This window comes from Protopterus annectens, chromosome 8.part0 (genome assembly GCF_019279795.1).
Source record: "Protopterus annectens isolate FY-2018-M chromosome 8.part0, PAN1.0, whole genome shotgun sequence".
Taxonomy (NCBI): Eukaryota; Metazoa; Chordata; order Ceratodontiformes; family Protopteridae; genus Protopterus; species Protopterus annectens.
Window position 1 is genome coordinate 292,924,972 of NC_056741.1, and position 26,112 is coordinate 292,951,083.

A 26,112-nucleotide genomic window follows, 5' to 3' on the forward strand; every position below is an offset into this window, starting at 1 on the left:
ACCATACAGATAACTGATTACACTATCCAGCCCAATGATGCATGTGCTGTATGCAAAAACTCTGTAACAGTATGTACTCACTGACAAGGTAGTTAGCACTGCTAAACCCAGGTCTGTCAAATGTGTCTATGACTGTATGTGTTTGTCAATGTGTATATGACAGTATGTCATACTATGTATTGTCCATTAACACCCAGTACATCACCCATTACCATACTGTATAAGGCCTGGTGATGTTCTTCATTTAGGAAACTCGGAACACACCTCACCCTAAAAGCTCTGTGGTGTGTGCAATTAAGGCCAAACACATTAGTAGCAATAATTACCTAGGTAGGGGCTCTACTCTCAGTGTTGCCAAGTAAGTGTGTGTGTATGTGAAGGGATCTACTTCAGTTTGCAGAAGATGTATGCCCCAGGAGATCATTTGTCCGAGAACTAACTGGCAAAAGGTAACATTTCAAAGCAATCATCTCGTGGAAATTCATTCCATCAGAACTAGTAGTGGATGTGTAAATGCCCTCTTCCCCACTGTACAGTTGTACAGTGATACTGGAGTTGGTATATATAGCTGGGTGTGGTTGTTGTGGGCACAGCCACCCACATTGGGGTTATTGTTGTGCGTATCCCTCTGCTTAGTGCGCTGCTATACTGTACAGTATATGTTAGTAGGTTAAGTAGTTGTTAATCACACTATGCACTCACCATGCCCTCACCTGTATACACCCCTCAGACCTATTAGCCATGTGACACATGCAGTAACTGTTGTACAGACCTGTTACTTGTGTTCAGCTGTACTTCATAGGTTCATAGGTTCATACTAGGCTATCTGCCCTAGGGCATTTATAAGCCTAGCCAGAATGTGTTTGGCTTTCGCCACCCATTTTAAATTTATTTTGCTATGCCCTTTTTCGAGGTTAGTATACTATGCCTCTATCTAACAGTGACACAGAAGTGATACCCGGGGTAAACCTACGATCTCCCATCCACTCATCAAGATTCCTCTTGAAGAGAGTCAATGAGGGACTCTGCCTAACCTGGACTGGGATTTTATTCCAGAGTGAAGGGAGTCTCTGGGTTATGAATCTGTCCCTCCAGCATGTCCTATTTATTTCAGTGCTGAGGTTCAAGTCTCGAGCACGAGCTCGATGGGATTTGGATTTTCTGAGGTGCAGCATGTCCATTAATTCCGGGTTGGACATGGCTTTATGCGTCAGGCACAGATCTCCTCTGAACAGGCGGTATGCCACTGAGTAGAGCTGGAGTTTCTTTAACCGGACAGCATATGGCATCTGTTTGAGCCCTTTGATCCTCTTGGTGAGGTACTTTTGGGGTCTTTCCAGTTGCTGCAGGTGTCTGGTAAGGTACATCCCAAAGGGGCATTGTACTCAATTATGGGCCTGATGAGGGATGAGTAAAGAGGCACGATGACCTCCCCTGATCTAGATGTGAATCCCTTCATGATTAGGTGGGCTATATAAAATGTTTTTCTAACCATTTTGGCCACGTGGTTCTCAAATGAGAGATTGCTATCAACTTGGGTCCCCAGGTCCCTAATTACTTCTTCTGTACTTAATGGATTTCCACCTATGTGGTAATTTGTGGGCACTTTGTTTTGCCAAAGGATGACTATACACTTTTGGCAATTAGCTTGAGGCCATGGCTCTGGCACCAGTTGTCTGTTTCTATGAGGCCCTTTTGGAGGATGCTTGTGTCGGCTGGAGAGTCGATTATGGCACCCAGTTTGCAGTCATCTGCGAACTTGGTCAGCCACAGTCCTTCCGTGTTGGCCTGTACCTCCGAGAAATATATACCGAACAAGAGAGGTCCCAGGACTGAGCCTTGTGGGACACCACTTGTAACTGGTTTGGAGTCTGACATGGCTCCAGCAATTCTAACCATGTGGGTTCTGTCCTTGAGCCAGTTTGCAATCCATCTAGTGACATAGGGGTTTATATTTATATTTATATATACCTTGGGATATGACACAGTCAATGTGTCACCACAGTGCCACACCCCTTGTAGGAAAGGACAGCAGACCAACATCCTTCTGTCACATAGACACCTAGAACACAAACAGAATACCTTATGGAGACCACAACCAGTCAGTGTTAATAACAGCTATAATGCGTCATGGCAGGACAGCTACACTCCCTGACATGTAAGCATTCATCATTCCAGCTGACAACACGTTAAACAGCATTACAATGCTAAATCTTAATACATTCACCCTGTGCATCAGAACAATATTAGCATGCCCCTGCATCGATGGTATGGATGACAGGGATGTGGCATCATAGTATCATCATATGCATAGGGTGTGTTGTGGGTTTGCCAGAGGTCTATGCTGAGCCATTTGGCTGACATCATGTGTGTGGATTAGGGGGTTCTTTATTAAATGGGTTGTGCAGATGTGGTGTGTGTAGGTATGGAGGTGCCCTAGCTGTGTTGATGATGTGTGTGTATGTATGCATACATTTCTGCCATGTGGCTGCCCTATACAAGAGTGTATTGGACAGCTGCAGACCATACATGACAGGGTGTACAGTTCACCATGTCCAGCCACAGACATGGGAACTGTGCCTGCCAGGTGTTGCATGTGCACTACCAGGCAAAAGCCCACATATGGCACTCTTCCCTGATGATGACAGTTGGTTACTGGATCCATGTCCCTGTTGGGACTGGCCAGGACAACGTGCATGTGGCCTGCTGGATTGTGGTGTGGACAGCACCCCCCTGCACTGCTTGTGCTGTTGGTGGTACTGCCACTACTGGAGCAGCTGTGAGATGTTGCACATCCACGTAGACCTCCACCTGTTGGTGTTGCTGACCTACGTCCATGTGGCCGATGCCCTACTCCCACCCCATGCTCTACCACAGACACCACACGGTTGAGGATTCCAACCATCTCACCCAACCGTCTATCCATGACATCTGCAAAATAACGGTGGGCACCTCCAAGATCATGGATGTAGTCATGTACAGCAGGAAGAGTAGGCCTCTGCAGCCTTAGACCATCTCTGGTGTAATGTTCCATATGTGTCTGTGCCTCCATGATGGCCCAAAATATGTGTCTGGTGACACCTGCTGTGGCACTTCTGCCAGGGGCATGATGGCCAGCAGCCCTCCTATGAGGATCCTTGTACATCTGCCTGTGTGGGACCTCGCTGGTCATCCAGCTATGGCTGCTGTGTACAGACATGCTTGCCATAGTCAACATACCTTCTGTCCCATGCCACCGCCCACCAACTGTCCCTCATCTATGGCCACTGGTGATGGGGTATGTATGGGCATTGTGACTGTGTGCGGGTATGGGGTGGATAAATGTGGGATATCAACCACTGGCACAGATTCAGCCCCTGATAACCTTGCCTGTGCCTTACTATGACTTTCATCATTGTCAGAGTCTGTATGGACACTAACATCAGTTTGCCTGCAGGAGGGATCCTGACCCACCTCATCACCTGTGAAGGGCAGACAAGAAATGTAAATTAGGACCTGTACATTATGGTTTACTTCTACACACATTCACACACACACACACACACACACACACACACACACACACACACACACACACACACACACACACACACACACACACACACACACTTACTGGTGAGGTGGCACAGATATATTTCACAGACCTCTTATTACCCAACAGTGAACATGCATGACATATGGCACTCAACAGCATGCACTGCAGCCATACTCAATCCTTGTTACCAACATTATACATCTCTGTGATGCATGAGTTGTGTTAGTAGGTAATTTCCCTTCCCCTGGAACACACTGCACCCATGTATACAGTATTGCTGTGCACCTGTACAGCACACTGGCATGTACTGTGCACCATACCTCACAAGTGTACATAGCATTGCTGAATGTGTATATGTGTGGCAGTTATGTTTCCTGTGTTGCTCACAGCCCCTATGTGTTTGTCTGGCACATACCTCGGATGATATGAGGACTGATGTTGATAATTAATGCCTGTCCTTTGATTTGCAGATCTCATTATCAGCAGTGTATGTATGTGCAATAAAATCTGGTTACACTGACAACCTTCAAAACTTAATGTGGATATGAGGAGTGTACACACCCTTGTTGACATGCCAACCTCTTCTATGATATGCAATGGGGCCAAAATACTGTATTTATTAATATTACACACACCTTATATGTGACATATGACCTGTACAATCAAATGCAGTATCAAACAAATGTGTTAGTCATGCAGATGCTGAGTAAGATGCATACAATATGGGGTTTGCATAAGTGTGTACACCCTTAACACAATGGTTTGTTGAAGCACCTAAGTGAACTACAGCAGTCACTATTCCTGGAAGCGGTATACTAGCATGTCCCATTTCACTTGCCATTATTTGGTCAGTCTGCCTACAAATGTCCCCCAACCCTGCCAGATTGCAAGGTCAGCTTATGTGCACAGCCCTTGGAGGTTACACAGTGGCTTCACTATTGCTGCAGCATCAGGGTTATGTGTGGCACAACTCATAACCTTGGATGTGTTCAGATACAGCCATTCTTAGCAAGCTTTGGATGTATGCTTCAGTTCACTGATCTGTTTCAAGCTGACACCCCTCCCCATCCTCAGCCTTATTGCAGATTCTTGACAGTTATGGGTCACGCATGAGTGTTATTTTGCAGTGTTCCAAATTCCAAACACTGTGTCTACCAGCCTAGTTCCAGCTAATGAAATCAAACCTAAAGGTGTAGACTGGCACCAGCAAGCTAAACATTGTGGATGGTGGCCCTGAGGTTGAGGTGGACTGAGGTGTTGCTTGTGCACCACACATATCTTTATCAATACTGTCTGTAGGTTTGAGCCGTGGTCTCATGACACCATTACACAGTGCAACACATGCCTTTGGGAGACTTGATGTTATGCTTATGCTACCTGTAGAGAGCCCTGGATGATGTATCATGTGGGACAACTCTTCCATCTGATTACCCTAACCCATAGGCCACACATATGCAGAATCCAGGCAATTGTCGACACAGGTACTGCACAGGCAGTACTTGCTAGACATTCCTGCAAGTCCTTCAGTGTTACTGCATGTTTCTGGGCAGTCTCCATGACCAGTTTGCAACATGTTTTGTCATCTGTTTTGGATGGGCATCTGTTTATTTTCTACATCAATGTTGTACCATACTTCATACACACATACATGACTGCACTGTTTCCCATGGTATATGCAATGGTGAGGTAAAGCTACTTTTCCCACTCCTGCGTGCTACCTTTTGGATATGGGATCCATTTCATGGTTTGTAAGATGTGTGCAAGCCACAGCTGCCTCTGTTGCAGGTGAGTGGGCAAATATCATGGGAATACTTCTTGGACAGTAGACCATTACTTGCTGTGACATTGAGGCCCTGTACTTGATGGAAGGTGTGTACTCAAGAAGAGTGAATGCTGTCAGTACATCACAAGCTGCTTCCACAATATGTTATTTGGAGTGGGTGCACACATATGCTTCCAGTGTTTAAGGTATGTATTCCCCATATAATAAAAACCAGTAACCAACCTCACGATAGAGTAAAAATAGAGTGTAGAAGGCACCTCAGCCGAAGAATTGGTGTACACTCAAACGTTACTGCCAAAATACAAAAAATGAATAATCCCAAGGTCCATAAGCATTATAAGATTTATTGAATCACATAAAAACAACGTCATTGTTCACCTTTCCAAATGATAATTAAGTCATCTAAAAAACGACCATAAAATTTAACGTTATTGATAAATAAATCTGAGTTAAATACATAATTCAATTCCCAATAAGTCAATACAAAGTTTGCAAAACTGGGTGCACACGCTGCACCCATAGCTACTCCACTACTTTGTTTGTAATGTTAGAGAATGGTTAGAGGAGCAATTGTACTACACTAATCTATACGATCAAAATAAAGTTAACGTTATAGTTAAACTTATGTAAATGGTTCTTAAAAATAATTATATATTCTTTGAGGGAGTACATTACAAACAAAGTAGTGGAGTAGCTATGGGTGCAGCGTGTGCACCCAGTTTTGCTAACTTTGTATTGACTTATTGGGAATTGAATTATGTATTTAACTCAGATTTATTTATCAATAACGTTAAATTTTATGGTCGTTTTTTAGATGACTTAATTATCATTTGGAAAGGTGAACAATGACGTTGTTTTTATGTGATTCAATAAATCTTTATACGTTTATGGACCTTGGGATTATTCATTTTTTGTATTTTGGCAGTAACGTTTGAGTGTACACCAATTGTTCGGCTGAGGTGCCTTCTACACTCTATTTTTACTCTATCGTGAGGTTGGTTACTGGTTTTTATTGTCGGATTATGGAGGAAGAAGGCGAAGCGGTCGAGGTGGGAGTGTTGCTCAAACAAATGAATGAACAGTTAAAAATGCATACAGCGTTAATTCAGCAACTTATGAACAATGCCCAGACTAATACGGATCTTACTGATAGTTTAGGTTTGCCGCTTACTCAACCTACACCTGTATCAGTAAATTCAACATCAGGCAGTCTGGTAAACAGCAGCAACAGGCAGCATGGTCATATCGTGCCACAAAAGGAACAATTAAAATCAGCTTGTGTTGATTCGTGGAAATTAAATCAATATTCATTCACTTCTAAGCATATCCCAGTGAGTAGAAATAATCATGTCATAGAGGGAAATATGAGGGAATGGTTACGTTCTTTTGAAGTAAAATTGTTCAAACTCAAAAGAACCCAAATGGAGAACGGATATCTTCGTAAAAATATAGAATTGGGGTTAGTGCCCAAAGGGTTAAGGCTGTGGAGATATCCGAATGGCAGTGAACAAGACCCTGATATGCTTAAGGAATTGCATGAACTCTTTAATAAAACAGGTATAGCCCTCATGGAAATAATGATAACTTTTAATGACAAGAAGATTGATACACTGATGGCAGAATTGGATTCTTTAAATAACTATATTAGTCAGGATCTCCTTTTCGATAATTATTATACTAACTATGTTAACATTATCAAAGAAGTAGAACATAGTTGCAATGTAATCTATGATAAAAAGCAAAATAAGATCAATCGAGACAAAAAGGTATATTCTTCTGGTTTGGTTTACCCTAAATCCAAACCTACATCACGTGTTAATAATAATGATGGTAAACCAGAAGGAGGTAATACTCGTATGGATGAGCTGGATGACATCACTTCCCCTCTTCCACCGGAAGCTGACGGATACCGGCAATATGGCAGCCCAGGAGAACGAGAAGGACTTAGAAGATCAAAACGGCTAAGGGATCAACATCAATATGAGTTTGACGATGAATATGAATTTACAGGGGCCAAACCAAAAAGGGATTATGATAAAAACAAAAGAGTTAATTTTCAACAACCACAAAAAAACGCATGGGGGACACGCAAGTAGCCGCTGGCGTCCGCCATCCGGAGGTTTTTGGTAAGAAGCAATTTTTAAACTTACCATGTAACATAAAGACTTTGTATATGAATAAGAATCAAGTGGTTAATAACATGCATAGGGATGATACATTTTTTATGTCAATGAATAAAACACAGCAGGCACATTTACAAGCTACGGCAAATACCGGAACTTCCTTTTATACATCAGAAGTTCTGCAAGCAGGTACAAACAGTGAAAATAGTATGACGTGCTTTAACTATCGTTGTAATAATATTTTGCAAAGTGATTTTTCATGCGAAATAATATCTGGCATTGACAAAGGACAGTGCAAGTGTAATGACCCTATCACCACACAAAATATTGGTTTGGACAATTGTGAGAACTATGGTGGTGACGATGTCAGTACAGATATTGCTCATTTAGAGACAGTTTTGCCTTATAATGAATATGAACAACAGCGAACAGACATTGATATGTCTGACAATTATATTAGGAAAAATGTTGGCATCGACAAAGGACAGTGCATGTGTAATGACTCTATCACCACACAAAATATTGGTTTGGACATTTGTGAGAACCATGGTGGGGACGATGTCAGCACAGACATTGTTCATTTAGAGACAGTTTTGCTTTATAATGAATATGAACAACAGCGAACAGACATTGAAATGTCTGACAATTATACTAGGAAAAATGTTACAGAACATGTTTCTTTTAGTTTATGTGCAGAGAATAGTGATGCATTATGCAATTTATCTATACATTCATATGATGGAACGTTTGATAATACTGATAATTACAGATCCGATGAAAACAGTAATAATACATTTAATAAGTATAACATTGCAGAAAATGTGTTTGTGAATAATGGTGTTATAGAAGAGACAGGTCAACAAGCACCAGAAAATGAATGCAGGTTGTTTTTTAGACCCAAAATTGTTACTAATACTAAAGGCGATTTTAAGCTATACAATTATACCAACCAAGTTTTTAACAATGAATGTGTCAATCTTTTTTCAAATGGTTTTAGTTTTGTACCTTGTAAGATGGGCAATTTGGTCAATACAATATTGGATTTGAAATTATTTACTCGGAAATTAAATTTAAAGGTTTTGTATCAGAGCAGTAACTGGGATAGTGGGCAGATAGGTGTAAATAAATTATCCAAGCCAAGTTTTTATAATCCACCCATGCATGAAAAAGTGGCCTTCTTTGAGAAAGCAACTGAAAATGATTTTAGGGATGTTTTTACCCAATATACCATTAATAATAAAAACAAAAAATATAATAGGAGTAAGAATCTAACTATAGAAGAAGAAGCAATTTTAAAAAGGATAATATCAACCCCAGGTATTAGAATTATGAAAACCGATAAGGGCAGTGGAATAGTTATAGTCAATTATGAGGATTATGTGTCTTATATGAATGTTATGTTAGAAGGAGACACATATGAGCAGCTTAGTAAGAATGAGATATTTATAGCATATAAAAGAATTGATAATGCATTATTTGACATGCTATTCCAAGGTGAAATAGATGAAGAAGAGTGGCATTTTCTGAAAAATGATTATCCTGTTATTAGTGGTATTTTTGGAATTCCCAAAATACATAAAGGTCTGAATAATTTACAATTCAGACCTATTGTTGACGGCAAAAGAAGCAAGACACATTTCATTAGTCAATTCTTAGATTTTCATTTAAAACCAGGTATTGAGTATTTTTCCCATATTCTTAAGGATTCTTGGGACCTTTTGAATAAAATTAAGGTTATAGAATTTCAAGAAGGGGACATTTTTGTTACATTAGATGTATGCAACCTTTTTACTGTTATACCCCATGATAAAGGGTTAGAATGGTTAGAGGAGCAATTGTACTACACTAATCTATACGATCAAAATAAAGTTAACGTTATAGTTAAACTTATGGAAATGGTTCTTAAAAATAATTATATATTCTTTGAGGGAGTACATTACAAACAAAGTAGTGGAGTAGCTATGGGTGCAGCGTGTGCACCCAGTTTTGCTAACTTTGTATTGACTTATTGGGAATTGAATTATGTATTTAACTCAGATTTATTTATCAATAACGTTAAATTTTATGGTCGTTTTTTAGATGACTTAATTATCATTTGGAAAGGTGAACAATGACGTTGTTTTTATGTGATTCAATAAATCTTTATACGTTTATGGACCTTGGGATTATTCATTTTTTGTATTTTGGCAGTAACGTTTGAGTGTACACCAATTCTTCAGCTGAGGTGCCTTCTACACTCTATTTTTACTCTATGTATTCCCCATATTTGTTGCACTAACATAAGATTCCATATTACACATTCATTGCTCATGTTAGGATCACATTACAGGTTGTAAAAGGTGTGGAATGTGGTATGTGGTTTGCCGTTGTTTATGTCAGGAACAGTTGCCATTGCAATAGTGGTGTATACACTGTTGTAGCCACTGTATAAGGGTAATGTTTCAGACATGTCCCTACTGTAAGGCCATTTGTCCCACGATTATGTTCATCTCTGTCTACACATCTTGCACTGACAGGTTGTTAGGCATACTGCAGTACTCTTACACACCCTTCAGATATGCCACCATGGTGACCACTGTGATGTAGTGCAGTTGACACCAACAATACGTGAACATGTACAGCATGCATTATGGGTAGGTGTGTTAAATGTGTGCATGGCAAATAGCATGGCCATAACATGGCTGGTGTATTGCCAAACCTGAACAAAACAACTCCATACTCACCAGCTACAGGTTGCTGCCTCAGTTGTATACCAGAGGGACCTAAATAGTTGTGTGAGAGAACTAATGTCAGTAGCCACACCTGTGGCATTGGTACAGGGTGGGAGCAGCATTTCAACATATCAACAGTACAAACCCACAATACTAGAGACTATGCACATCTGTTCATTACTACACTGCAGCAACAGACTATCTTATCTGACATAGGCATATAGATACTTTACAGATGAAAATGGATAAGCAACAGTGGTCTAGTAATGTGCCGTAGCACCTTACCTGTACGCTCCTCGTCCATTGTGTGGGTGGCACCCACCTCCACAATGCTGTCTTCAGCCTGCTGGCTTGTCTGGCAGGCGGGTGCCCCAAGGCTGGTGAGGAGCTCCTCAACATGTGTCAGTGGGGGCTGGATGGCATGCCCCACCTGTGGCTAGCTGGTCCCTCCTAACTGCAGCAGCACACTGATGGACATGGTGGATCAGATCTGTGCAAGGATGCCGCATCTGCTCATAATTTCAGTTGTGCAGGCCAACATTGTTTACCCTGTGGATGAGCTCATTTCACAGGGTGGTCCTTTCCTGCAGATCCTGGGCCCTGTGGCTGAATAGTATGGCATGATGCATGATGAGTTATTGGATGATTGCCTCATTCTCATGGTTTGCAAATGTGGGGAGACGTTCAAGGGGGATTGTACCTGGAAGACATAAACAGGATAAAAGGTTACAGGACCTCATACAGTTGTCCACGTGCACATCAACAGTGGATATTACTTGCAAATAATTGAGACTATACCATAACACTGTAAGCTATCATGGCTTTGACATCTTGCATTACACTCCTGGCCCTGACTTGTCCAGTTCACCCAATGTTGGACACTTAATGGCATAATCTACTATTCACCATTTATTTCTGTGCAGAGGGATGGCAGTGGCCATCTTCCATGTGGATGGTGTGTGGATGTTGGCATGTCTGTGTTTGACTGTAGTGTGTGATGGAACTATGAGCACATGCCTGAGTTCATGTAGGAGGCAAACTGTGATGTTCTCATGCCCCATGGAGACTTGCTGTTGTTGCCATCAGTCAGCATTATGTCCATGCTCACCACTGATGCGGGCAGGAGTGTGGCTGATATGCATATCCCCCTGCACTAATGTTGTGGACAGGGTGCCACTGTTCCCTCCTATCCTGTCTGATGCAGGTTGCCTGTATCCATAGCATGTGTGTATGAGGTGTGCTTTACCCCTAGTACAGGTTGACTTGTGTTACTGGCTGTGAGACTGCGTACATATGTGGAGACATGGTTGCAATTGACCTTGGTGGTTTGGATATGTCTGATTTCTAGTCACAGTCAGCCTTACAGGAAGTCACATGTGAACCTACATGCTTGCTTAGATAGAGGTGCACTTGCTTCCAAGCTGTGGTCTGCACCTATGTGCCCCTGTACAGCCACTATAGCAACTTATTATGTGCTTTTTGTCTTGGTGCTGTCCACCAAGGGGGATTACTCTATCATTGGTGGAGGATGGTTGTACAGGTAATGTACTGCTGATTCCATATAGCTACAGTGGATATGAAGTGTACACACCCCTGTTACAATGCATGGTACTTGTGCAATTGGAACATGACCCCACAAAAGCACATGTCAACACAATCCCCACCTGTGTTGTGTCCTATAGCCTGCTCAGTTCAATAGGGAACATAGCAACCTGTCCTGTGGAAATATATGGGAATTAATACTCAGTACAGTAAGCCAGCTGAATGTGTGTGCACACCCTTAAACTGATATGTTGTGTAAATACCTGCTGAGATGATTACAGCATCCCTTTGTCTTGGTTTGTACTCTAACGTCATATGACATATTCACTTTGCAATAGTTGCTCACCTTCCATAAAACAGCTTTGTTTCTTTTTCAATAGAATTATACAGGTTATGGGTCACATATGAGGTGAGAAACGTTTTGACATGACTTTATGTGGTCTCATTTGCATACAGCACACAGACCTGGCATTCCAACAGGGGTGTGTACACTTTGATATCCAGTGTATATGGGCATTTATATAGTTGTTAGTGGTAGGCATAGACAGTGGGTCATAACACAGTTGTAGACTTCTCTGATTACTACGTGATAAGCATGCCTACTGTAGAACCCATATCAGTGTCATGGCAATGCAACAATCAGTAGCAGTACACATTTTATTTTGTTATATGCAGTGACAGTGATATTACACACATGTGCAACATGCACAGCCTGTGTGTGACCCATGTTATTACTTCTGTGCCTTTCAGCTGAACATATGCATACATACAAATGCTCGGGAATACCTGGTATACATTTGTGTTCTATGTCATTATGGCACACTTTATTTACAGTTTTACAGTCTTGCAGCTCAATCATATGTCTCAATGTGTTATACCAGGACTTCTGGTCATTGGTCCACATCAGTAGGTGACAAAACAGGGAAGTCAATTTTGATAAAGTATTAATATAGCTGTCATAACAGAAGTATATGTGTAAGTGACTACAGATATCTGTCACAACTGTGAACATTGTCTAGAAGAACACTGTGCAGTTGAATGTTAGTAATTCAATATATCACATGCAGTTTAACACATACATCTGCGACAGTGCTTTACTATGCTCATGCCCTATATAGGTATCCTACATTTACAATACAAACATGTATAATACTCATATTCACAGGTAACATATGGATATGGGCAACATCCCATTAACTGGCCTAGCAGTGGCATAGGCACGACTGTTTGACACACACTCTAGCGGTTGCCATATGTGAGCTGTCCTTTCCCAGGGTGTGTCAGGGTCCTCAGCTATGACCCAACCTATCCAACTCTTAGAGCATCACATGTGGACAAAGCCTAACACTGGGGGATATATAGGGACAGATCGTAGATATGCCTATTACAAACCTATGAAGTTTGTAGCATAATACATTTCGCATTACCATGACTGTTCTGAAGGTGGTGGGGTCTGAAACTCATGTGTCTCTCATGACTTCATTACTTCCATCTTTGGCTATTTGCCAGACTAATAGATGTTTGGAGGAACAGAACAAACACTATGATGGCTAAACCTTGACATTCTGTGAAGATCTGCATGGTTGACAGGTATGGCACACTGCAGACAGAGCCAGACGCTATGTCCATAGCATTTGTTCAGCAGGACATCATTATAGTAAGTATTGATGACACATATACATCTTTCATAATCATCTATCCCATTATTACAGACAAAGTACTACATTCAATTACATGTTTACATGTGTCACATACCTGATTTATCTTCAGGTTCCTTCTGTGTTCTGAGGATGTCTTCTTGTTTTTTATTTCTTATTTTGAGGTTTTATGTGGTTTTATCTTTTTCTCTCTCTGTCTCTCCCCACTACTGAGATTGAGCTTGTTTGAATAGGTTGAAGCATGGCTTTTGTAGGTGATACTCATGTTCAGGTGATGGCCTTTGCACCAATTTCTGTTCCACACTTGCTAATTGCATGCAGGCAGCTGTGTAGTTCTTCCAATTGCGAATGTCATAGCAACCCACTACTATAAATAACTAAATCATGTGGGTGTTGTCCCTTTACCTTTCCTGTATGGAAGACATCAATCATGTGTGGGGGCAGCAGTGTTACAGAGAGCAGGTAGGAATACCTCTTGCAACAGGACTTGTGGACACAGACCAACTACATATTTGTATAAGGTTCCAGACCTAGGGACAGTGTGTGAGTATTGCTGTTATATGCATTGAATACTGCTAGTTTTACAGAGTTTGTGTGTACATGCTAGTTTTGCATGGAATGCAGTCTGTCTGCATAGCTCTCAACTGTGGGCCTATCTACATGATAGCTAGAGGATTGGCTATTATGTTTTGTCTGTTCCCCACACAGGTTTTGTCCCTGACATATCAGTGGCATTCTCTCCATTGATTGCTAGCAGTACATGGCAACATCCATTTATCTTTTTTACTTCATATTCCTGACTAAGGGTATGTTGCAACCAATCCTGTAACACCAGCAACTTTCACAGTGTATAACAGCAATATTTCAAATATGGCCCTGTGTTTCAGCCTCTGTCCTCCACTTATATACCAGGCTTTGTCCTGATGTCATGCAGTAAGAGATTGATAGGTATGGTCTATCATTATTTACTGCTGAAATTCCTGCTATGATTCCAGTGATGTTGTGGACTCCCACACAAGTTGTGGGGTAGGGTCCATATATATGAATGCTACAGCTGGACAAAACATGTGTGACCCTGTACAGTCTGGAGGTCAGTGTATAGAGAACATTGTTATATGCCCTTGTAAGACATTTTATGGGGGAGGGGTATTAAATGTTTTTAACCTAGGTTGTTACAACATGTGAGGAATATCAGCAATAAGAAACATAAAGGTATAGGGCTGTATATTTTCGTACGTTTCACCATGGGAGCAGTGGTGGGCTAGAGCTTACTGTCTTGCACACAGTTCTGTTTGTCAGTGTGATAGTGATGTTTTAAGTTAAGCATTGTTATGTAACGGATACTTTTCCCGCCTAGGGAGTTGACTACAGAGTGTAATTGGAGGCTGTTGAACTACATCTGTAATTAAGTGCTGTTTGATTCTTGTCTTCTAGGCAAGTGTGTTTTTTACTGTTGTACTTCTTGAAGGCTTTAACCTAGACAGCAAAGTATGTTACGTTTACAGATTGCAGTATCATATGTTTTCTGTGAGAGTTACATTAATCACTTATGTATTTCAAACACCTAAATGCTATAAGAAATGGCATAAACAACTGAAATAGTACACAGACATTTATATGTATGCAAACTGTGTGGGGTCATGTCCTTTGCATTGTGTGTGGATATATGTTTCATGCAATAATTCTCATTTGTAGGAAAGAATCAGACACTGGCCATTGGAAAAGGTGGGAACTGTAGGAATAATAGCTGTTTGATATTCTGTGCACCCTCTATATACACTCTCTTTATATATAAGTATTTATATATTTATATATGTATGTTTGTGTGTGTGTCTCTCTCTCTCTCTCTCTCTATATATATATATATATATATATATATATATATATATATATATATAAGAAACTAAGAGTAATGCTACTCAACGCCAGAAGTCTAAACCTCAAGAGGCATGCACTCAAAACTCTCCTTAGCATGGAGAACATCGATATCTGTGCAGTAACAGAAACCTGGTTCAAGGCTCCCGAGAGCACCCCAGCACTACCAGGTTATACCTCATACCATGCTTTTCGGCCCCATAACTTGGACCGAACCAAAAAGGAGGGGGAGTATCAATATTCGTCAAAGATATCCACACCTCCAGGTTGGTGGCATAGCACGAAGCATCAGAGACTATCCATGTGCAACTAACAGTGGGTAAAACTGCCTTCCAGTTTATAGCCTGCTACAGACCACCCTCCCAAACCCAGGAACCCCACTTAGCCTTCCTGAGAACACTGGAAAATATGAAGGTCTCTCCAAACACCATTATATTGGGTGACTTCAACTACCCAAACATAGACTGGGAGCATTACTCTAGCTCCAGCACCCTAGCCCAAAGGTTCCTAGAATTTAAAAACTCAAATGCTATGGAAAAACTTGTTACCACTCCCACAAGAGGGGAAAACATACTGGACCTGATCATCACCAACATGGGGGCTCTATGCTCCAGACCAGAAGTGTATCCCTCACTGGTAAGATCAGACCATACACTAATCTCACTGGATATTCACATCCCGACCCCACCCCCTGCCCAGAAAACCACAGTGAAAAACTTCTCTAAAGCAAATTTCACACTCCTCTAAACCGAGGTGGAATCCTTCAAAGCCCCCGGGCCTGTGGAAAATACGGCCCAGACCGCAGAATCCTTTGTAAATGCATTCTATGAACACCTTCAGGAATGCATGGATCATGCAATCCCAAATAAAACCAAGACCCAATCTTCCAAAGGCCGGCGTCCTGTCTGGTGGACCCCAGCCATAAACAAACTATACAATAGAAGGAGGAAGCTACTACATGCTAGAGCAAAATCCCAAAAAGGGAAGGCATCTCTGATCAGTATTAGCAAAAAACTGTGGGCACTCATAAAATCGTCTAAGGCCAGCTTCGAGAGAAAAATTGCACAGGACACTAAGGATAATCACAAGGCTTTCTTTAGTTATGTTAGGAACCTGGGTTGGAATTCCCAGATATGCTCAGAATTAGTCCAAAATGACAAAAAATACACCAAACCCACAGACATTGCCAACATTCTAGATGACAGGTTCAGCGCAAATGCCCCCCCCACCAAAAGGGCAAATATCTATCCCAGCAGAGTGCTGCCCCCCTGACATCTCAGATGCTCAGGTAAGAGCCGCCCTCTCCAAAGCAAAAAACACAGCATAAATGGGACCAGACGGTGTCCCGGGTTGTGTCCTACATGAACTCCAAGAAGAGCTAAACCCAAACATAAAACTACTGTTCAATCTTAGCCTTACTACAGGGTATGTACCCAAAGAGTGGCGTACAGCAACAGTGGTCCCTCTCCACAAAGGTGGTGCCTCAATGGATCCTGGAAACAATCGCCCCATAAGCCTGACTAGCTTGGTCTGCAAAGCTATGGAAAGGATCATCATAGACCTCATAAATAAAGATATTGGGGACCTACAGACACTGGATCCTACCCAGTTCGGCTTTGTTAAGGGCAGATCCTGCCTCTTAAACCTGGTTGATTTCTTTGAAACAGTCACCAAGGCCATTGACGAGGGGAAGGTGGTCCAGAAAGCCTACCTGGACCTCACAAAAGCCTTCGATACAATACCCCACTTGGGCATTATAGATAAGCTCACCAGCTTAAATATAAACCCCTATGTCACTAGATGGGTTGCAAACTGGCTCAAGGACAGAACCCACATGGTTAGAATTGCTGGAGCCATGTCAGACTCCAAACCAGTTACAAGTGGTGTCCCACAAGGCTCAGTCCTGGGACCTCTCTTGTTCGGTATATATTTCTCGGAGGTACAGGCCAACATGGAAGGACTGTGGCTGACCAAGTTCGCAGATGACTGCAAACTAGGCGCCATAATCAACTCTCCAGCCAACACAAGCATTCTACAAAAGGGCCTTATAGAAACAGACAACTGGTGCCAGAGCCATGGTCTCAAGCTAAATGCCAAAAAGTGTATAGTCATCCCCTTTGGCAAAAACAAAGTGCCCACAAATTACCACATAGGTGGTAATCCATTAAGTACGGAAGAAGTAATTAGGGACCCAAGTTGATAGCAATCTCTCATTTGAAAACCACGTGGCCAAAGTGGTTAGAAAAACATTTTATATAGCCCACCTAATCATGAAAGGATTCACATCTAGATCAGGGGAGGTCATCATGCCTCTTTACTCATCCCTCATCAGGCCCATAATTGAGTACAATGCCCCTTTTGGGATGTACCTTACCAGACACCTGCAGCAACTGGAAAGACCCCAAAAGTACCTCACCAAGAGGATCAAAGGGCTCAAACAGATGCCATATGCTGCCCGGTTAAAGAAACTCCAGCTCTACTCAGTGGCATACCGCCTGCTCAGAGGCGATCTGTGCCTGATGTATAAAGCCATGTCCAACCCGGAATTAATGGACATGCTGCACCTCAGAAAATCCAAATCCCATCGAGCTGCGTGCTCTAGAGACTTGAACCTCAACACTGAAATAAATAGGACATGCTGGAGGGACAGATTCATAACCCAGAGGCTCCCTTCACTCTGGAATAAAATCCCAGTCCAGGTTAGGCAGAGTCCCTCATTGACTCTCTTCAAGAGGAATCTTGATGAGTGGATGGGAGATCGTAGGTTTACCCCGGGTATCACTTCTGTGTCACTGTTAGACAGAGGCACAGTATACTAACCTCGAAACAGGGCATAGAAAAATTCATTTAAAATGGGTGGCGAAAGCCAAACACACTCTGGCTAGGCTTATAAATGCTCTAGGGCAGATAGCCTAGTATGAACCTATGAACCTATGAACCTATATATATGAACCTATGAACCTATGAACCTATATATATATATATATATATATATATATATATATATATATATATATATATATATATGTGTGTGTGTGTGTGTGTGTGTGTGTGTGTATGTATGCATCATTAGAATGTTTATTGCTTGCACATTGTACATTCCCTATGGTAGACTGACTGTTCTGCATGATATGTTAGAGAAATCATCCCAACATCTTACAGCTCAGATAGCTTAGTAGTAACTTGTCATGGCTATGTTGTGTAGGGTCTTAGGTTCAGGGCTTGGAAGGGCTGGTTATTTTATTGCAAGACAGAACAGTTCAGGTTTGGAGGAAGGGATAATGATAATAATGATAATAATTACACGAGGTCCCTATTTTGCACCTCTTCACCCCCATTTACAGTGCCTTTGGTCAGATGTTTTGCAGTGAGAGGTTCAGGGAGTGTATCCAATGTCTGAATGCACTACATACATATATATATGTGTGTGTGTGTGTGTGTGTGTGTGTGTGTGTGTCTACATATATATATATATCTATGTATCTATGTATATATATATATATATATATATATATATATATATATATATATATGTATCTATGTATATATATACACACACACACACACACACACACACACACACATATATATATATATATATATATATATATATATATATACATACATACTCACACATATACATATATAAATACATTTTCCCTACTGTTGAATGACTGTACTGCATGATATGTTTGAGAAAACATCACACATATCTGTAGCTCAGATGGCTTAGTGGTAACTTGCTGTGGCTATGGTGTGCAGTATCCTGGGATTGAGATTTGCAAGGGCTGGTTGTTTTGTTGCTGGGCAGAACAATGGCTGTTGGATACAGCATGATTAAGACACTTTTAAGCAGTTGTTAGAAGGTTTGCATGGCCTTGCTTGGCAGTAAGCAATGCTAACGTCCGGTTAAATATGCTTACAGACAGTTAGCCTTAAAAGTGCTTAATCTGTATAGGCATTGCTTAGCACCACAGAAACAGGCTTAATCCCACTTACTCCCACTTACCCCAGTGCTAATTTCTTTAAAAGAAAAGAAAAAAGGGGTGATAGGAAAGTGGTGAAAAAGGGGGCATGCAGAGGGAAAGACAATAGGGAAAGTAGCTAGGGATATGCAGGATGGGTGTAGGGAAGGTCCATAGCTGTCCATTTCTTCTACAGCAACAGCTGTGCATATAGACTGAATTTGGAGGTATATTTGGACACTCAAAACCCTGAGGGGAGGGGTGAGGACAGCAATAATGTGTTGTGAAGCCAATTAGACCAAATTACATGTATTCAGTGGACATGTGTGCGAAATGAACAGCTATGTATGGAGCAAAAATTTTTTTTTTGGGAACAGATTGCCCTTTTTTATGGTGAGAGTGGGATGTTGGGAAAGGATAATATGTATATTTAATAAGGTAGAATGGGTAGGAAGACAGGCATGACAGCATACAGGGGTGGTATATGACACGTGGGGGGTAAACACCTTGGACGGGGAGGGGTGTTTGGAAATCGGAAGCCCATGAGCCCTCAAATGGTAACAGTGGGACTGAGTTCCCCACCCATGAGCAGTCACCACTGCACCTTTATGGCCCCGAATGTGGCTGTGCTGGGGGCTGAGCAGGAGTGGCAGGCTGACCCTCTAATTGCACCACGTGGCCCTCAAGCTGGCATAGCAGATCTCCCAATTCTCTGCAGAGCTCGCTACGCAGCAGACCCCAGACCTGGCTTCGGGTGACAGGATCCTGTCCACACCCACTCCCGGGGGGGATGAGCCCCATGCTCTGAGGCAGTTCCACTTGAAGGTGGTGCAGGACAGGACCAGCGAACAAGAAGGTCCTACGGTGGGTCCCAGATGTGCTGGGGCCCGGTGCCACTGCCAGATGAGGCGGGAGAAGTGGGTCTGCTGGGACCAGCCTTCTCATACTTGCTATGGTGTTACAGTTTTAAAACATATGTGGGTTAGTAATAGTCAACACGGTCCGGAATTAGTTATAATAAGCATGCATAGCTGTTCTCTTTAACCTAAAACAACAAATTTGGAGCAGTTTCATAGCAAACAGAACACTTGCATATGTGCAACCACAGTGGTCATTACAATGGGATGCAGGTTACATTGATAGCAACAAGCCACCACTGATAGTGTTTCAACATGGAACATTAATAGAAACACATTTCAATATTTCAAAAAATACACTAAAGGATCCAAGGACAACCAAAGAACTCCAAAATAAATCTGTCTTCAATCCATAAAAAAATAAAGGTAGGAGCATAAGCGCTTTTGTAGCAAAGCTACTTCATCAGATTCATATCACAGACTAAAAATTCAGCTCAAGTTAGATTACGTGGAGATCATGGGCATGGCCTAAATGACAGAGTACCTCTAAAACCTAAACTTAAAGCCAGACCATTGAATAGGAGATATTTTGGTTTTTACTTAAAAAACAATAAATGCCATTCCAGGTATCAATATAGGCTGCCCTCCATACACTTGCACTGCTCAGAACATCCAGTACAATGTCCACTTCAAATAACTCTGCAGGACATTTTTCACATAAAAACAGGTTTATTTGACTGTTATAGACATAAAGACAGATTAAGCGCTTTCATCAGAATCATCTGCCATTACTACATTTATTCTTTATATAATGAATAAAATGAATACCAAGCACTCTATTGGTCTACAAATTAATCCAAAACAGCACCAATTACCCCTTCATTGCCACAAAATAATAGTGCAACCACATATTGATTCCTAAAATGCTGCAAAATGTTATGACTATATTTGTATTTTACATACATACTATGTTATTTCCCAATAAATACACCCCAGGAAAAATAAATAGTTATAAAAAGTGTATATGTTGTACATATACATACAAAAATTGTATTTATATTATATATCACTAACCACCCAGGCAGGGACTAAAAAACCATAGACAAAAGAATGGACCTAAAAGATAAACATAGAAATAGACATGAAAAATAACCACTCAACAATAATGTAGGAGTAAAAACAAGCATTCAGGTATCATGCACTTGGTTTTGTATAAATATCTTAGACTGTAAAAGCTGATAAATTCTGAATGTTTAAAAAATAAATTAATAAGTATTTCATGTATGTATATTAAAAAATATATATTAAATTTGCATATAAATATTTATATATAAATATTAAAAAATATGTATAAATATGTATAAATTAATTAAATATGTAACAACAATTATAAACAATGTGAAACAGCTTTCAAAAACAATGGGTATCTAAACAATCTAGGTGTCTATATTTGTATAACTGGAACTGCATTTATTGTTTTTTACCGGTCTGGTATTTTGTGTTTGTGGATTATTGGTTTTTACTTACTCAAGGTGTTTTTATTGTTCTATATATGTGTTTATATGTACTTTTATACATAACCACAGACAGTTTTTATATATAAGCATGTGTATATAATTTCCATGACTATTTTTTCATTTTTTTATGGAGGTTCTTTATGATTTGTGCCTTTAAGAATGCATGTTTTTTAGTTATGTGATATTTAATTAGTGTATTTAATGAGCTGAATTTTTAGTCTGTGATATGCATCTGATGAAGTAGCTTTGCTACAAAAGCTCTTATGTTCCTACATTTATTTTTTATGGATTAAAGATGGATTTATTTTAGAGTTCTTTGGTTGTCCTTGGATGCTTTCGTGTATTTTATGTGTTATACAACTTTTTTAGTGGACCCAAGTTCTGGTACAGGTTGGTGGTTGTTGTGTTTTATTACTACATTTAAGTATTAGTTGAACAATAGGACATATGTCCCAACAGTAGGTTTGGTGTAAAACATAAGACAGGATTCACAAAGCCTCCGTGTAAGAGTTACAAGGCTTACACGGAGGCTGCAGTTAAACGGTGTGATGTCAGCATGTCATGCGTATACATGAGGGCATGCTGAATCACACCTAAGGCTAACACGGTCCGTGCAAGACAGTAGGGGGTGTGTCCATAGGGCGAGCCCTGCAAACGGACATGCCCCCAGAAGAGTAAAAGTCCCGAAAGTAAACCCCCACGACAGAGACCGTGTAAATGTGAATAAACAGAACACAACACATGCCCCCACAGACTATGAACATAAAAGGTATAAATGAACATGTTATATTTTTTTTTATAATTTTTAAAGATATTTGCCCGTGAGTGCGCGTTATGCTGGCGTGCTGCCGCTTAGCCACAGTTAGCAGTCAGTGGAAAAGCATATAAGAACTAAATATGCAAAGTAAGCCAAGAAGCAATAGCGTAGCGGTAGAGACGTCGGCTGAAGAGGAGGCAGTCATGGTTCGAGCCCCCACAACATCAATTTTTATTTTTAGTGAAATAAGCACAAAACAAGTCCCTGACATATATGTACATATATAAAATTATATTTTATGTAAAATGTAATGAAATGGGCCATGTATTTTGAAGAAATGTGAGATAAAAAAATAAAAAAAAAATTGAGATGTGCCCATAGCTGAGCTACAGTCTAACAAGTTGAGGATATCTGTCTGTAGGTGAGCAGTGTTTTAACAGGTGTAAAATGAGTGCCTGTAGGTGAGCAGTGTTTTAACAGGTGTAAAATGAGTCCCCGTAGGTGAGCAGTGTTTTAACAGGTGTAAAATGAGTGCCCGTAGGTGAGCAGTGTTTTAACAGGTGTAAAATGAGTGCCCGGGGTTGAGCATCATTTTAACACGCTGAAACTGTGTGCCCATAGCTGAGCTGAGCGTAATATGCGTGCTGACAGCCAAACCACGCGTAAACCGGCGTAACCTGTTTGCGCGGAGCTGCGCAAAGCGCCAACAAGCTAACCGACGGGCAACGTTGAGCAAGCTGTATCAAAACTGCCTTTACACAGACAAACCTCCTAGCCTGTATAGTCAGTCATAAAATATAAAAAGCAATGGCCAGGTTCAAACCCAGGATACCATGCACCATAGTCAAAGTACAGAACCACTAAGCCATGACAGTTGTAGTTAGAAATGCAGTAATAGCATATATATAGGAATGAATAGAAAGAGGAGCATGACAAAGCAGGTTTTGTGAAGCTGATACAATTCCAAAATGGACAATCACAGATAAGTGTGGGAAAAACGGCATATATAAGCCCCATAGGCGGGAATACACAGCATAACCGATTGTAGAACCGACTTGCAGCCAGGATGTCAGGTGTAGGTGAGGGTAGTTGCTTCCGAGCACAGAGGTGGGGCATTGAGGAGTCCAAATATATGGTTTGGCTCCTTGTCCACAATCATGAGGCCCAACTCATGCAGGGCCAGGTCCTGTGGGGAGCATATAGGGCTGTGGCATGGGACCGGTTGGCTCATGATCTCACCAGTGCCACAGGGATACCAAGGACTGGTGAGCAGGTCTGTCACCACCATGCGGACCTGAAGAGACAGAAGCAGGACCAACTGAACCATTGGATCCAGGAGGCCCGGCAAATGCCCAACGCCCCACTACTGAGTAAGTTACATGTAATTATTTATGTAAGAAATTAACCTAGCTGATATTATGGAGATGTGTATTCCAATATTACTTTATTTATATTACAGCTGCAGGTGTCCGTTCTGTGAACCGTCGAGCCTATGGTGATAGGCTGGAGCGGTTATGCCACCAGGCAGGTTAGTAATTCTCTCCCTGTAACTGTAAATAAATATATAAGTATGACAGTTAGCAAAAGAGTGCAGTGTAGTCACTAATTAATAAAATGTGCAAGTAACAGTGTAAAAGGGTTTGCAAGTATTGCTTGATTACAAAAGTGTGATGCAGCCTGTAATCCAAACATAAAAATGAAACAAGTCTGAAATAAAGATGTCCCACCTATAATATAATAGTACATAACCTGCAGCAGGCTGAAAAGTACAGCTGCAGAAGCTGAGTAAAACACATGTGTGAAATATATCCCTTTTGAAATACAGAAACATGACATAAGTGAGACTGTTGGAAAGGATTGCTATAACTACAGGTAAAATATGTCAATAAAGCCTAGAATTAAGTACCATCCTGAATTGTAAAAATAAAACAAGTGAGAGAGTGTGAGAAAGAGGTATGAATCCACCAATAAAGTAGTAATAACACCTGAATAAAGTATACTGCAGTCAGTACAGAATGAAATGAATGTGACAGGCAGAACCAAACAGTAACATGTGTTGAAAACAGTACTGCAGCTGGAATGTGTGTCCCAAAATCTGGATATGTTTCTCTCAGTCTGCAATATGCAGATAGTATGGTTGTCTGAAATACCAAACATCCACAGTTGTCTATAGCTATATAAAGCAAATGTAGCAGGATGATGTAGCTGAACAGAGCCAGATATGAATGTGTATGAATAAAAATGAAATGTATATTGATGTAGCAGTAACATTCCTATCACCAACCTGAAGTAGTTATCACATAGGAAACTGTAGGCAGAACTGTAGTGTGTATATATATCTGCAGCTAGTAGAAATGTACAGCATATGTATTGGTATTTGAAGTTATTAATTAAATTTTCTTCACCCTACCCTATAACCACATATAATCCATTCCACGTGAAATTGGTATGTGCAATCACAATTAACACCCCTGGACATTTGCCCTGTTGGTTCATACATATTTGCATGTACGTTGATGCATCTGCCCTGTTCATACATCCAAACCTGATGGCCTGTTACCATCAATCAACCCTGCATGTTGTTGGATTGTGTATTGCTGTTCAAATTATGCATGTGTTATGCTTGCTGTTCAATGGCTTGAATATATTGGTGTTTGGTTAATGGGATTACTAATGCATGCTGTTACAACTATTTGTGAATGGTATTGTACGTTACTAACCCAGACTGTCATAACATAATGCAAAACATAGGACGACAGGGAAGGCGGGTTCCAGCGGACCCACCTCTCCCTCCTCAGCTGGCGAGTGCACCTGGCAGTAGTGCCCAGGCTGGACCCTCCTCCGGTGGCCCTGTGCCACCTGCGGGTGGAAGCGCTGCAGGGGATGAGGCTCGTCCCCCCTCTGCAAGCGTGGCCAAGAGGAGAACATCCACTCACCCTCCGTAGTGTCCGGATTGTGGTGCGTAGGGAGATCCAGCACGCTGTGCTTGGGCCCCTACGCCAGCTTGAAGCATGGGTGGCACAACTCACGGGCATGCCTGCTGCCTGGCCTACACAGCCCCCAGCACAGCCCCATCCTGGGCAGTGAAGGCACCCCATGGGTGGGGATCTCAGTTCCACTGTTGCCATCTGTGGGCTCATAGGCTCGAGATATCCAAACATCCATCCCCGTCAATTGTGTAACCCCCCCACATGTGTCATACACCGCCTCTGTATGCGTCTTGTTTGTCTTGTCTGTTAACCTACCCAACCTACCTCCCCAGCTATACCGACTTCCTGCACCTGACATACCACTCTCACCTGAAAAAAAAAAGGGCACTCTGTACCCACAAAAAAATTACGCCCCATACATAGCTGCCCATTTTGCACACATGTCTGCTGGACGTGTAAACTGTCAATTACAATTGTCTGTACAACAAGTATTATTGTTGTCCTTACACCTCTCTCAGGGGTGGAAGGTTTCAAATGTCACACCAAATTACAAACATATGCACAGCTGTTGCTGATGAAGAAATGGGCAGCTATGGGCCTTACCTACATCCCTCCTGCAAAACCCGAGCTTGTTTCCCTACTGTCCTACCCTCTTTGTGACCCCTTATTCACCACTTTCCTGTCTCCCCATTTTCATTTCTTTCAAAGAAATTAGCGCGGGTGTGCGCAAGAGTAAGCACTTTTAAGCAGTTGTAAGCGGGTATGCGCTTGTGTGCGCTTAGCTACGCATGTGTGCGCGGAGCTAAATGCCAGTGTGCATGTGTGAGCTCCGCGCAAACCAGTGCTAACCTGGTTACAA